Source organism: Canis aureus, chromosome 34, assembly GCF_053574225.1.
Source record: "Canis aureus isolate CA01 chromosome 34, VMU_Caureus_v.1.0, whole genome shotgun sequence".
NCBI lineage: Eukaryota > Metazoa > Chordata > Mammalia > Carnivora > Canidae > Canis > Canis aureus.
In genome coordinates this window covers 11885430-11897351 of record NC_135644.1, presented here as the reverse complement: position 1 = coordinate 11897351, position 11922 = coordinate 11885430, and the positions used below count along the sequence as shown (strand labels likewise).

Genomic DNA, 11922 nt, shown 5'->3' with positions numbered 1-11922 from the left:
CACAGGGAGCCTGCTTTTCCCTCTGCCTGTGTCTCTGCCTCTCTGTATGTCTCTCCTGAGTAAATAAAATCTTTAAAGAAAATCCAACGAGAATTTCACCAAAAACTTTTCAAAAAAGTTACGTTGACAAAATCAACCAATCCCTAAGTAAATATGTCCTGCCCTTAACATGCAACAATACTGCAGGAATATATATTTTTTAACTTATTTTGCATTTAATATATATATGCCGCCTCCTTTAAAGACTGAAGATAGACAACAAAAACAATCTAAGACAGATTTTGAGATATGTTTGCTATTGCTAACTTGATTAACATATTGTAAAGCTATAGGAAAGAATAATGAGTGCTCTAGGTCTCTACCCTGAAAATTGTTAAACTACGGAAGTACCAGGGCACCTGGCTGGCTCCATTGATAAAACAAGTGACTCTTGATATCCAGGTTATGACTTGAAGCTCCACACTGGGTATAGAGATTACTTAAAAATAAAATCTTCTAAAAAAATTAAAAATAAAGAAGTTAAGTACCATGGTTTAAGAAATATTTATTCACTTAAATATTTGTTGAGCACTTACTACATGTGAAGCACTATGCTAAGCACTGAGGACAAAGTAAGAATGAATGAGTCTTACCTGACAGAAATCATCAGCCTAGAAAGACAGAAGGATACATAACTACTGTGAAAGGAACACACTGGCAAACGCCACAGGAGATGTGCAGATAAAATGATAAAGAATTCAGAAGACAAGGGATTCATTTTGAATGGGTGGCAGGGGGCAAGGAGTACAGACTGCAGTACTGAACGGAAGGACAGAGCAAGTACTGCAAATACAGAGAAGGGAACTGATAGGGAAGCTTGTGCAAAGAAGAATCGGCAGGAGTTGGCAGTTGACAGGGTACAGAGGCAAGGGAGGGAGGATGGAAGAAGGCAAGCTAAGGATCTGGTGCTGGGAACATGTGCCACCTGGAGTCCACAAGAAATCCTGACAGAGGGGCACCTGGGTGGCTCAGTGGTTGAGCATCTGCCTTTGGCTCAGTTCATGATCCTCGGGTCCTGGGATTAAGTCCTACATCAGGCTCCCCAATGGGGAGTGTGCTTCTCCCTCTACCTGTATCTCTGCTTCTTTCTGTGTCTCTCACGAGTAAATAAAATCTTTAAAAGAGAAGGAAGGAAGGAAGGAAGGAAGGAAGGAAGGAAGGAAGGAAGGAAGGAAGGAAGGAAGGAAGGAAGGAAGGAAGGAAGGGAAAAAGAAATATTGATGGAGATGTAGAGGGGGTGCCAGGGCAGGGCTGGAGACAGAGACTCAGGAATCACCCACACAGTATACACTGTGGAAGTCTGAATACTCCTGAGTAAGGAAGGGAGGCCAGTTCTTGAAAAGCAGACATTTCAGGCAGCAAAAAGAGGAAACTGAGGCATAGTGAAAGGGGAAGAAAAGGAGTAGCAGAACACAATGTCTTGAAAGACAAGAGAAAAAAGTTGCAAGAAGAAGCAGTCAAAAATAGCAAAGAGGGGCACCTGGGTGGCACAGTTGTTTGAGCATCTCTTGGTTTCGGCTCAGGTTGTGATCTCAGAATCATGAGATCAAGCCCCACATCAGGCTCCATGCTGTGTGTGGAGTCTGCTTGAGACTCCCTCCCTCTCCCACTGCCCCTCCCCACTGCATTCTCTCTCACTCTCTAAAATAAATAAATACATTCTTTTAAAAATGGCAGAGAATGCAGAAATGTGCAGAAAGATCAAATATGAGGACTGCGGGAAAGCCACTGATTACTGGCTACTAACTGATGAAGCACTTAGGCAAAACAGAAGCCGAAAATGAGGTAGTAGCTGTGACAGGAGGCACTCCTTGACCAAACCTGAGTCAGGCTATCCCAAGCTCTCTTCTTGACTAGCCTCGGCCCTGTCCCCAGGCTGCACCAGGCCCTGCAAAGCCCTTTGAGCAAGAAATCTGCTATGGCAGTTTAGAGAGAATCCTCCTACCTTTGCTATCCAATCAAATTCCTCACCCCTGAGCCCTGATATCTCATCATTCTGGCCCGTCCTCACCAAAAATCCTGTTGGGTCAGTTTAGCAAGAATTCCCCCTCCCCTGTCTCCCCTTAGCCATTTTCCATTCGGTGACACACACACACACACACACACACACACACACACACACCACTATAGATCCTCCCTGCTCTCATACTCAGAGGTAAACTCCATCTCTTTCTCCTATTGTCCTAGTCTTGACACCTATCATGGTAGTCCTGAGTCTTCCTTGTTCTTTAAACCAGTGTCAGAATCCTTTGTTCACCAGAGTTGCCCACCTTTCTTTTTCTCTAGTGCTTAATGATATTCCCAAGCACCTACTACAGTCCCCCACTGGCTGGGAGGAGACAGGGTAGACAGGGTGGAGGAGGAAGCAGCCATGCAAGGAAGAGGAGGTGGGGCCCACAAAACACTAATAACTCACGCTGGTACTTCAGAGGGTTCCAAAGTTGAGGAAAGGGTTTCTCATGTTGACTAGGAAAGCATGGCTGTAATGTAAGGGAAGCGGTCCAGGGCAGAGGAGGAAACTAATGAGACAAGACAGAGAAAAACAAATTCCTCTGCTTATTGTCTTCAGTCCCCTTGCATTATGCTTTTTTGTAGACCACCTCATTTCTTTCTGGAACAAGGAGAGGTATTAAGAAATAACAAAAATTTTTCTTTGATTCATTTAAAAATATGAATGTTTAAACTGCTATTTGTATCTACTCTTCTAATACCCGTATGACAATAGCAGGAATGTCTATGTAGCATGCAGATTTATTATTATGAGAGAAAGATGGTATGTTTTCATTTTCAGACCTCTAAAAGGTTAAGTTAGCCATTTTCATACTGAATTCCTATTCAATTTGATTATGTTCCCTACCGTGAGAGTAAAACGTGAACAAACCAAGCTAATTTATGTGCAATTCCTTTGTACTGTTGAAATGAAAAGGAACAATAGTTTAATGAAGTGGAATTTGTTATCTAATTATACCAAATAATTTAGAAACATCTGCCGATGGTTAGTAATACTACAGTTAAAACCTCAAAGAATCTGCTCCCAGAGAGATTTCCATTTTACTCAAGCCCTTGTGAGCTTCCACTTGGGAAATCCGTATTATAGTATGGAACCATCAGATGAGAGAATGGCACATTTACTGCATTAACAAAAAATAACAAATGAACAAAGAAGTGAACAGTAGAAGGTGTGTACATGAATTGAGGCCTTAAAATTAACTCTCAAATTTAAGAAATCCAGCAGACTTCTGTAATATGCAACATTCATTCAAGCATTTATTGAGTAGCTTGGATGCATCAGACACTCGCAGTTGTTAAGGATACACAGAAGAAATCTACAGGTTTCACGTCAGGGAGCTTCATCTAACAGGGAAGCAAAGAGAATCCATGTACGGACCACCCTATCACCACAGGGTAAGTGGTAGGAGAGAGAAGTGTACGGGACACAACAGATGCAGCAAAGGTGTAACTAACTCACAAAGGGAGACTATTCAGGCTGAGTTTTGCAAAGTGTGTGGAGGTAAGCAAGTGCAAAGAACAGCTTTGGGAAATGACTGTGCCAGAGGCACACTAACTACAATCCCTTCTGGAAACTTCAAGTAGTCCAGTACGGCCGAAGCACAACCTCTGAGGAGGAAAGAAGAGGAGATGAGGCCAGACAAGCAAGCAGGGGTCCTATTCTAAAAGGCTTATATTCAAACTAGGGAATTTGGACTTAATCTTAATGGTGACAGGGACCCACTGTTAGACTAACCAAATTCTAAGAGGCATAAATTTCCAATTATGGACTCTGACACAAAAACAATCCAAAATAATAAAGGAAGAAAAGAGATAAATGAAAGCAAATGTTTAAGCTGATTCAAGGTGGGGTGCCTGGGTGGCTCAGTTAGTTAAGTGTCCAACTCTTGATTTCGGCTCAGGTCATGATCTCAGGGTCATGGGATCGAGCCCCGAGTCTGGCTTTGCACCTTGCAGGAAGTCTGCTTGAGATTCTCTCTCCCTTTCCCTCTGGCCCCCTTCAGGCACATGTGCATTCTCTCTCTAAAAAATAAACATATAAACAAACTGATTCAAGGTTGTCCACAGGATAAGCATATAGATGATAGTCCATCACTATCACTGTACTTATTCACTCAGTAAACCTGGACTGAATACCTGGGACATAGCAAACATTGAGCTTATAGTCCTTGATATATTTTAAGGGCTAAGAGGCAGGGGCTAGATCTGATTAGAGTCTAGATCATCACCCAAAGGAGAAGCATTGCTGATTGGTCAGTGTACTTTACATTTCAGAGTACAACAGGAAATATCAACTGTTCAGAGCTATCAGAAGTCTATCTGGTATTCTTTTTTTTTTTTTTTTTTTTTTTAAGATTTTATTTATTCATGACAGAAAGAGAGAGAGGCAGAGACACAGGCAGAGGGAGAAGCGGGCTCCATACAGGGACCTTGACATGAGACTCGATCCCGGGTCTCCAGGATCACACCCCAGGCCGAAGGTGACGCTAAACCACAGGGCCACTGGGGCTGCCCCTATCTGGTATTCAATGTATGTCCCTGAACTAGGTTTCTACCAGAGCATTACCAAAGTCTAAAATGGCATGTGGCACATATTTAGCCACACACATAAACAGAAATATTGCAGAACCATTTTCTCAAGTAGGTCAACAGACTTGTGAAAACAACTGCTATCTTGGATCTTTGCTAATATCAACAATAACAATAATATCAGTAACAATATTAGCTACTATGTGTCTTCACCACTGTATCAGGAACTTTACACACATGATCTCATTTATTTCCACACAGAAGGAAGAAGGGAATTAATAGGCCTGGTTTATATATAAGGAAAATGAGACTAGAACATAGAGCTGACACTTGGCAGAAAAAAAATTAAACAGAGCCCTTTACACCAAAATCCAAGCCCTTCCCTCTACACTGCACACTATAGAAGTATCCTCCACAAGCTCCCCATCCCACACAGTAAAATCTGATCCTTACCATGGTTTGTTTATAAGGCCCTACATAGTGACCCCAAGACTCCTCCATTCCCCAGGGACCTCTCTGTCTCATCTCCTATCACCTCCCCCTCGCTTACTCTGCTCCAGCCATGTTGCCCTTCTTTCCCCCACATATTCCCACCTCAAAGCTCATTTCATGAGGCAAGGAATGTAGGACTCATTCCCTCACATCCTTTGAATCTCTGAAATCCACTTGGCTGTGAGGCCTTCCCTGACCATGCTGCACATAGCTAGCTCCACCTCCTCATCCTGCTTTATACTTCTTCATAGCACGAACCACCTGGCACAGTAACATTTTTTTAAAGATTTATTCATTTTAGAGAGAGGGAGTGCACACCTGGGAGCATGCAATGGGGAGGGGCAGAGGGAACACGAGAGAGGAATTCAAGCAGACTCTGCTGAGCGTGGAGCTGACCCAGGGCTCGATCTCACTACCCTGAGATCAGGACCTAAGCCAAAGCCAAGAGTCGAACGCTTAACAAACTATGCACCCCTCTCCCAGGCGCCTCCACACTATACATTTTTTATTGTCTGTCTCCTTCCACTGCAAACATAAGTTCCTTGAGGACAGGAACTAATACATACCTGGCACATTTTAGGTCCTCGATTTCTTCAACAGATGAGTAAACAAATCACAAAACAAGACGACCCATCCCAAGCCTCAGAGCTATCTTCAGAAAAATTAGGAAACAGTATACCTCTTGTTCCTCCTTCCTTCTCTCACTCTATGGTACATCCATTCCTTGCCCCTGATCCCAAACGCCCTGGGCTCTTACATTGTTCTGCTTATTACACCACCTACCTCAGGTCCTTCTTAGAAATGCCGCACCTCCTACCTAAAAACCAGCACTTTCTCTTATAGCACAGCTCCCTCAATCAAAATGCTTGCCCTGTCTACTTTAAGATCCTCAGTCCATAAATTACAATCATTCCCTCATGCTACGTGAAGGGAAGTATCTAGAACTAGCATGTTATTCCTCATAGGTAACATGCTAAGAATCCATGCTTTAATTGTAGTATCATGATATTAAATGCATTCACTACGGAAGGTCTGCAGGGGAAATACTTCAGTCAGGCAGATATTTATACACTGCTCAAATGGATACCTATGCCGCTTACCTATCAGGCTCATGCCCTGATCTCAGGGACCTGGGTTCAAGCCCCACAGGGGGCTCTGTGCTCAGTGCATGTCCACTTGATTTCCTCTCTCCCTCTCTCTCTGTCCCTCCCCCTGCTCATCAGAGTGCGCTTGCCAACACGCTCTCGCTCTCTCTCTCTCTCTCAAACAAATAAACAGAACTCTAAAAAAAAGAGATTAGCAATTTAAAGAAAAGGTCAAGTCTGTGGTCATGAAAATCTATTCATGCAGAGATACAATTCTTGGACCACATCTTTTCTTCTATTTGTTTTACACCATGAGATATACATGGTCCCGATGAAATCCAAAGGTTAAAAAGTCCGAGTGGAAAGGGAAAGGACAACCTTCGGAGCAGCTAGAGGAAACACAATGAGGTGGCCCCCTGCCAGGCTACTAAGCAGAGAGGGCCCACACCGGGGCCTGACTCATCTTCCCTTCCCACAAATTCCTCAACTGTCTGCATTAATTCTTTCCAAGAAGTGCTTACTTTTCTAAATTTAAAACAACTATTCAAACAGGCATGAGCATTTCTACACTATCAATTTTTTGTTTTGTTTTAGTTTCTTGGAGAATAAAAGAGAAAAAAAAACTTTCTAAAAATGTGAAAAGTTCTAAAAGGTTCCTGGATATAAAACCATTATTTTTAAAATAGTCATTTCTGTTTTTTAAAGTTTAAGTGAAGTAAACCTTTCTTCTATTCCATCTGGTCCTCCCCACTCCAGGTAATTTTTAAATTAATAATGTTTCAATTGAGACAGAATTCACACACCATAAAATTCAGTCTTTAACATATACAGGAAAATGGTTTTTTTAGTATATTCACAAAGTGTTCATTATGGTTTTTAGAAATAAGGAGCCAAACTAAGAAAGTATAATATATCTATTTTTCTATCAAATATGTTTTTTTTTCCAACATAACTTTTCAGTGTAAAATACACTCACACCATTCTGTTTCTTAGTTTCTTTCTTTTTTTTTTTTTTTTTTTTTAAGAGAGAGAATCTTAAGCAGACTCCTGACACAGGGCTGATCCCACCACTCTGAGGTCATGACCGGAGCTGAAATCAAGAGTTAGACACTTAACTGAATAAGCCACCCAGGCACCCCTATGTTTTTCAAGGATATTAAGATTATATTAATAAATAAAAATCAAAGGTTATGGGAATCATTTACTATGTAGGAATAACTTATGACTGGTAAAGCCAGGCTCAACGATTTGTCTTGAGTTGGGTTTGGGCAGAAAGTTCAGTGACTTCATTTAGTTTATATACTACAAATGAATAATAAAGTTTTTTATTTTTATTTTTTTTAAAGACTTTATTTATTCATGAGAGACACAGAAGGAGAGAGAGAGGCAGAGACACAGGCAGAGGGAGAAGCAGACTCCATGCAGGGAGCCCGACATGGGACTTGATCCCGGGTCTCCAGGATCACACCCTGGGCTGAAGGCAGCGCTAAACTGCTGAGCCACCTGGGCTGCCCAATAATAAAGTTTTTTAAAGGTGCTACTACTGATACTTTATATAAAACTGAGAAAACATCAATTACTCATGTCAAAGGATATTACTATTACTATAGAGATTCTCATGAAGAAAACAATTAAGAAAAAGTGCCTAGCCGTCTGGGTGGCTCAATCGGTTAAGCCTGACTTTGGCTCAGGTCATAACCTCAGGTCCTGCGCTCAGCAGAGTCGGCTACCTCTCTCCCTCTGTCCCACTCCTGCTGCTCTGTCTTATCTGTGTGTCTCTCTTTCTCAAATGAATAAATAAAAAAAATTTTAAACCCAAAAAGACAAAAAACGTCTTCTTACCAAGGGTGGGATTTTTTTTTTTTTAAAGGTAGACAAATACTGATCTAAAAGAAATTGAAACTCTTATTGACAAATATGTCACATTTTTATAAATTATACATATCACTCTATCTTCAAAGATCAGGATGCTAATAGGATTGTTACTGCAGGGACAGATGCCATTCAAAAGACTACATTACCAATATTCCTTTTATACTGTACACAGATGGTAACTATCAGAGTTATGGCAACTATAATTCTTTTATCTCTCTTACATAGTATTAAATCTCCACACATAAAAAGAAAATTTTAAAGCTGAAATATTAAGCTTTTGATACCAGTAAGAGAATATGCACAAGTATTTACATAAGGATGGTGATTTTAATGACAGCTGAAAAGATGAAACATTCTAAGAAAAGTAGCTGTGCTCTCACCACTAGACCACCCTGCGGCTTAGGTAAGTCCCTCTCCTGTTCTTAGATGAGCAACATATGAAAAACAAAAATGTCAGCAAAGACTGTATTCAAGTGGAGTTTCCCATAAAATTAGCTTTAGGGCAAATAAATCATAGTGAAAATGCAGTTGATTTGTGTTTTTAAAAACAAGTTTTAGGGGCACCTGGCTGGCGCAGCAGGTAGAGCATGCAACTTGTGATCAGGGGGTTGTGAGTTCGAGCCCCACACTGAGTGTAGAGATTACGTTAGAAAATAAAAAAATTTTTAATGTCAGGACAGTCATAGAAAATCAGAAATTTTTCCAACTGTATCACAAAGAAGGCACCATTAACCATTTAACTGCTCCAAAGGATCTCTAGAAAGATGCCAAAAGGCAGGTGCGGCAGGCAGCAAAATGAAAAGGTTTCCATGGCAGTATGAAAGTCTGCAGAAAGGAGGTCAGAAGTCACAGTGAATTCCTAAGTATCAGAAGGGATCTGTGGCAGTGATGATAGTGACTGGTATGAAAGGAAAAAGGAAAAAGAAAAAAAAGGGGCGAGGGGACAACGCCTGAGCTAGTTCTACCCAGATAGAGTTATTCAGGGTCCAGCCAGCCCAGCTGGATTTTAACCGAGTTCCCAGTCTCAGCATTTGTCTGAGCTGTAAACCACAGCCCCATTTAGCTATAAATGACAGACATTCCTGCCAAAGGATAACCTGGCAGGATGCTTTTTCACCCAGCTCTGTCAAATAGGGCTTTACTGGTATAGACAGTCAAGGCGTTTGTTAGGTAAACGAGCTATAAAGTCCTAAATTAGATGACTTGAGACTTTGTTTCTAGTCCAGCAATTGTTAGAGAGCATGTGCTTCTCTATCAGGAAAGTTCTAAAAAAAAAAAAAAAAATTCCTATTGGAAATAGGTAGTTAGGTGCATACACTATAGTTCTGGAATATAAGCTCCAAGAAGACAGGGACCAGGTCTCTTGCACATTGCTGTAGATTTATGTTGAACAGACGAGCAAGGTGAGTGAGCAGAGTATGAATTACATTTGGATGATGTTTAGGATTTGAGGATTTAAAAATTATTTGAATTGAAACAGATAACAGAGGCATACTCATCTACAAGGTGGAGAAAAATGCTAGCAAATACCTGAACCTTCAAAAATGCATATTTTCAACTCCCAAATGGGACTGTAAAATCAGGAAGTATTGGGATCTAGTTCTTCTATCACAGATAAAACAGAAATGTGCCTTAAAAATATCTTTTTAAGCTGCAAAGGTGATTAATAGTGAAGACAAAAGGTAAGACAGTTGTCACTCTTCAGCTTAACTTGTCAAGTATTTCTGAGTTGCTACAACGTACTTAGGTAAAAGAAAGTTAAATATATCGATGTAAAATTGTATTAGGTAATTTTAGAGGTTCTCATTTTTTTTAAATGAAGCTTTCACTAACATCCTATAAAAGAACATTCTTTACAATGACAAAAACAAAACCTGGATGCAAATGGAAAACATAAAGAAAAATAAAACCAACAACCTAAGGGCACCTGGGTGGCTAGGTCAATTGAGTGCCCTCCTCTTGATTTTGACTCGGGTCATGATCTCAGGGTCATGATTCTTTCTGCCCCATCCCCCTCACCACAACCTGCACTTTCTAAGGAAAATAAAATAAATCTTAAAAAAACAAACTAGACTCTATTGCTGGCAGCTATGCACTGAATTGTGTACTCCAATAAATTCCTATGTTGAAGCCCTAACCCCAATGTGATGTTATCTGAAGAGATGAGCCTCTGGGGAGAAATGAGGTGAGATGATGTCATGAGGGTGGGGTTCACATGATGAGATCAGTGCCCATAGAAGAGACTGGAGACCTTGCTTTCCCTCTCTCCACCACAGGAACACACAGCAAAAAGAGGGATGTCTGTAAACCAGAAAGAGGGCCCTCATCAGGAAGTGAATATGCTGCTCACTGGTCTTAGAATTCCCAGCCTCCAAAACTTCAGGAAATAAATGTCTGTCACGTAAGCCACTCACTTTATGGTATTTCATTCCAGAAGTCCAAGCGGACTTAGGACACTGGCCTTACCAACTAACACACCCATGATAGACAAGATAGGGTCCTGGTAGTGGTTGCTTTGGGAGAATCTCTATTGAGCTCTGACGCTGGTAACTGTTTAGTTACATGTGTCCAGTTTCTTGTCCCTATTTCCTCTTTACTATTATCTCACAAAACTTTATTATCTCATTGCTCCTCTGCTCTAAGTTGGTTATTAAGAGGAAATATAAAGGGATACGAGGTACTTCTGACTAGTCAAAAAGTAGTACAGTTGGGGCGCCTGGGTGGCTCAGTTGGGTAAGCATCTGACTTTTGGTTTTGACTCAGGTTATGATCTCAGGGTCATGAGATGGAGCCCCGTGTTGGGCTCCATGCTCAGCAGGGAGTCTGCTTGAGATTCTTTCTCCCTTTACCCCTCCCTCGTACACCCTCCCCCTACGTCCATGTGAGTGCATGTTCTCTCTCCCTCTCTCTAAAATAACAGATAAATCTTTTTAAAAACAGTAGTACAGGGGATCCCCGGGTGGTTCAGCGGTTAAGTGCCTGCCTTTGGCCCAGGGCGTGATCCTGGAGTCCTGGGATCGAATCCCACGTCGGGCTCCTTGCATGGAGCCTGCTTCTCCCTCTGCTTCTCTCTCTCCCTGTGTCTCTCATGAATAAATAAATAAAATCTTTAATAACAAAAACAAACAGTAGTACAGCTGACTCTTGAACAGACCTACTTATATGTAGACTTTTCTTCATAAAACCAGTACAGTACTTATAAATGTACTTTCCTCTGATTTTCTTAATAACATTTTCTTTTCATTAGCTGACTTTATTGTAAGAATACAACATATGATATATATAACATAGAAAATATGTGGTAATCAACTGCTTATGTTACTGGCAAGGCTTCCACTCAACAGCAGGCTATTAGGTTTTTGGGGAGTTAAAAGCTAACACTTAGATTTTGGACTGTGTTGGGGATCAGCACCCTTATTCCTCATGTTGTTAATGGATCAACTGTCATATCTAAAATAAAATCTATTTCTTCTAATGGTGGGGACTGCTCTTAATATATACAAAGGCTATTTTGAATTGGGCATATTTGAGCAATCCCATATTTAATACAATGGTTCTCAAATTTAAGGATAACAGAATCACAGGGGAGTCCCTTTAAAATCCCCTTCTCCTAGAAATGCAGATTCTGTGGACCTAGGGGCAATGGAATCTACATTTTTTTTAATTATTCATTTGAGAAAGAAAAAGAAAGAGAGAAAAAGGGAGTGCACATGTGCACAATAGCAGGGGTGGGGGGGTGGGGGGCTAGAGAGAGAGAGAAAAACAGACTCCTCACTGAGCAGGGAAGCTGATATGGGGCTTGATCCCAGGACCCTGGGACCATGACCTGAGCTGAAGGCAAACTTAACCAACTGAGCCACCCAGGCACCCCAGGAATCTACATTTTGGACAG

At 41.1% G+C, this 11922-nt stretch overlaps 1 protein-coding gene across 7 annotated transcripts in view; it reads right to left on the bottom strand.

The window, feature by feature from the left end:
• CHN1 (chimerin 1) overlaps positions 1-11922 on the bottom strand; it is a 206949-nt gene that overhangs the window by 182815 nt on the left and 12212 nt on the right. The window lies entirely within an intron of this gene.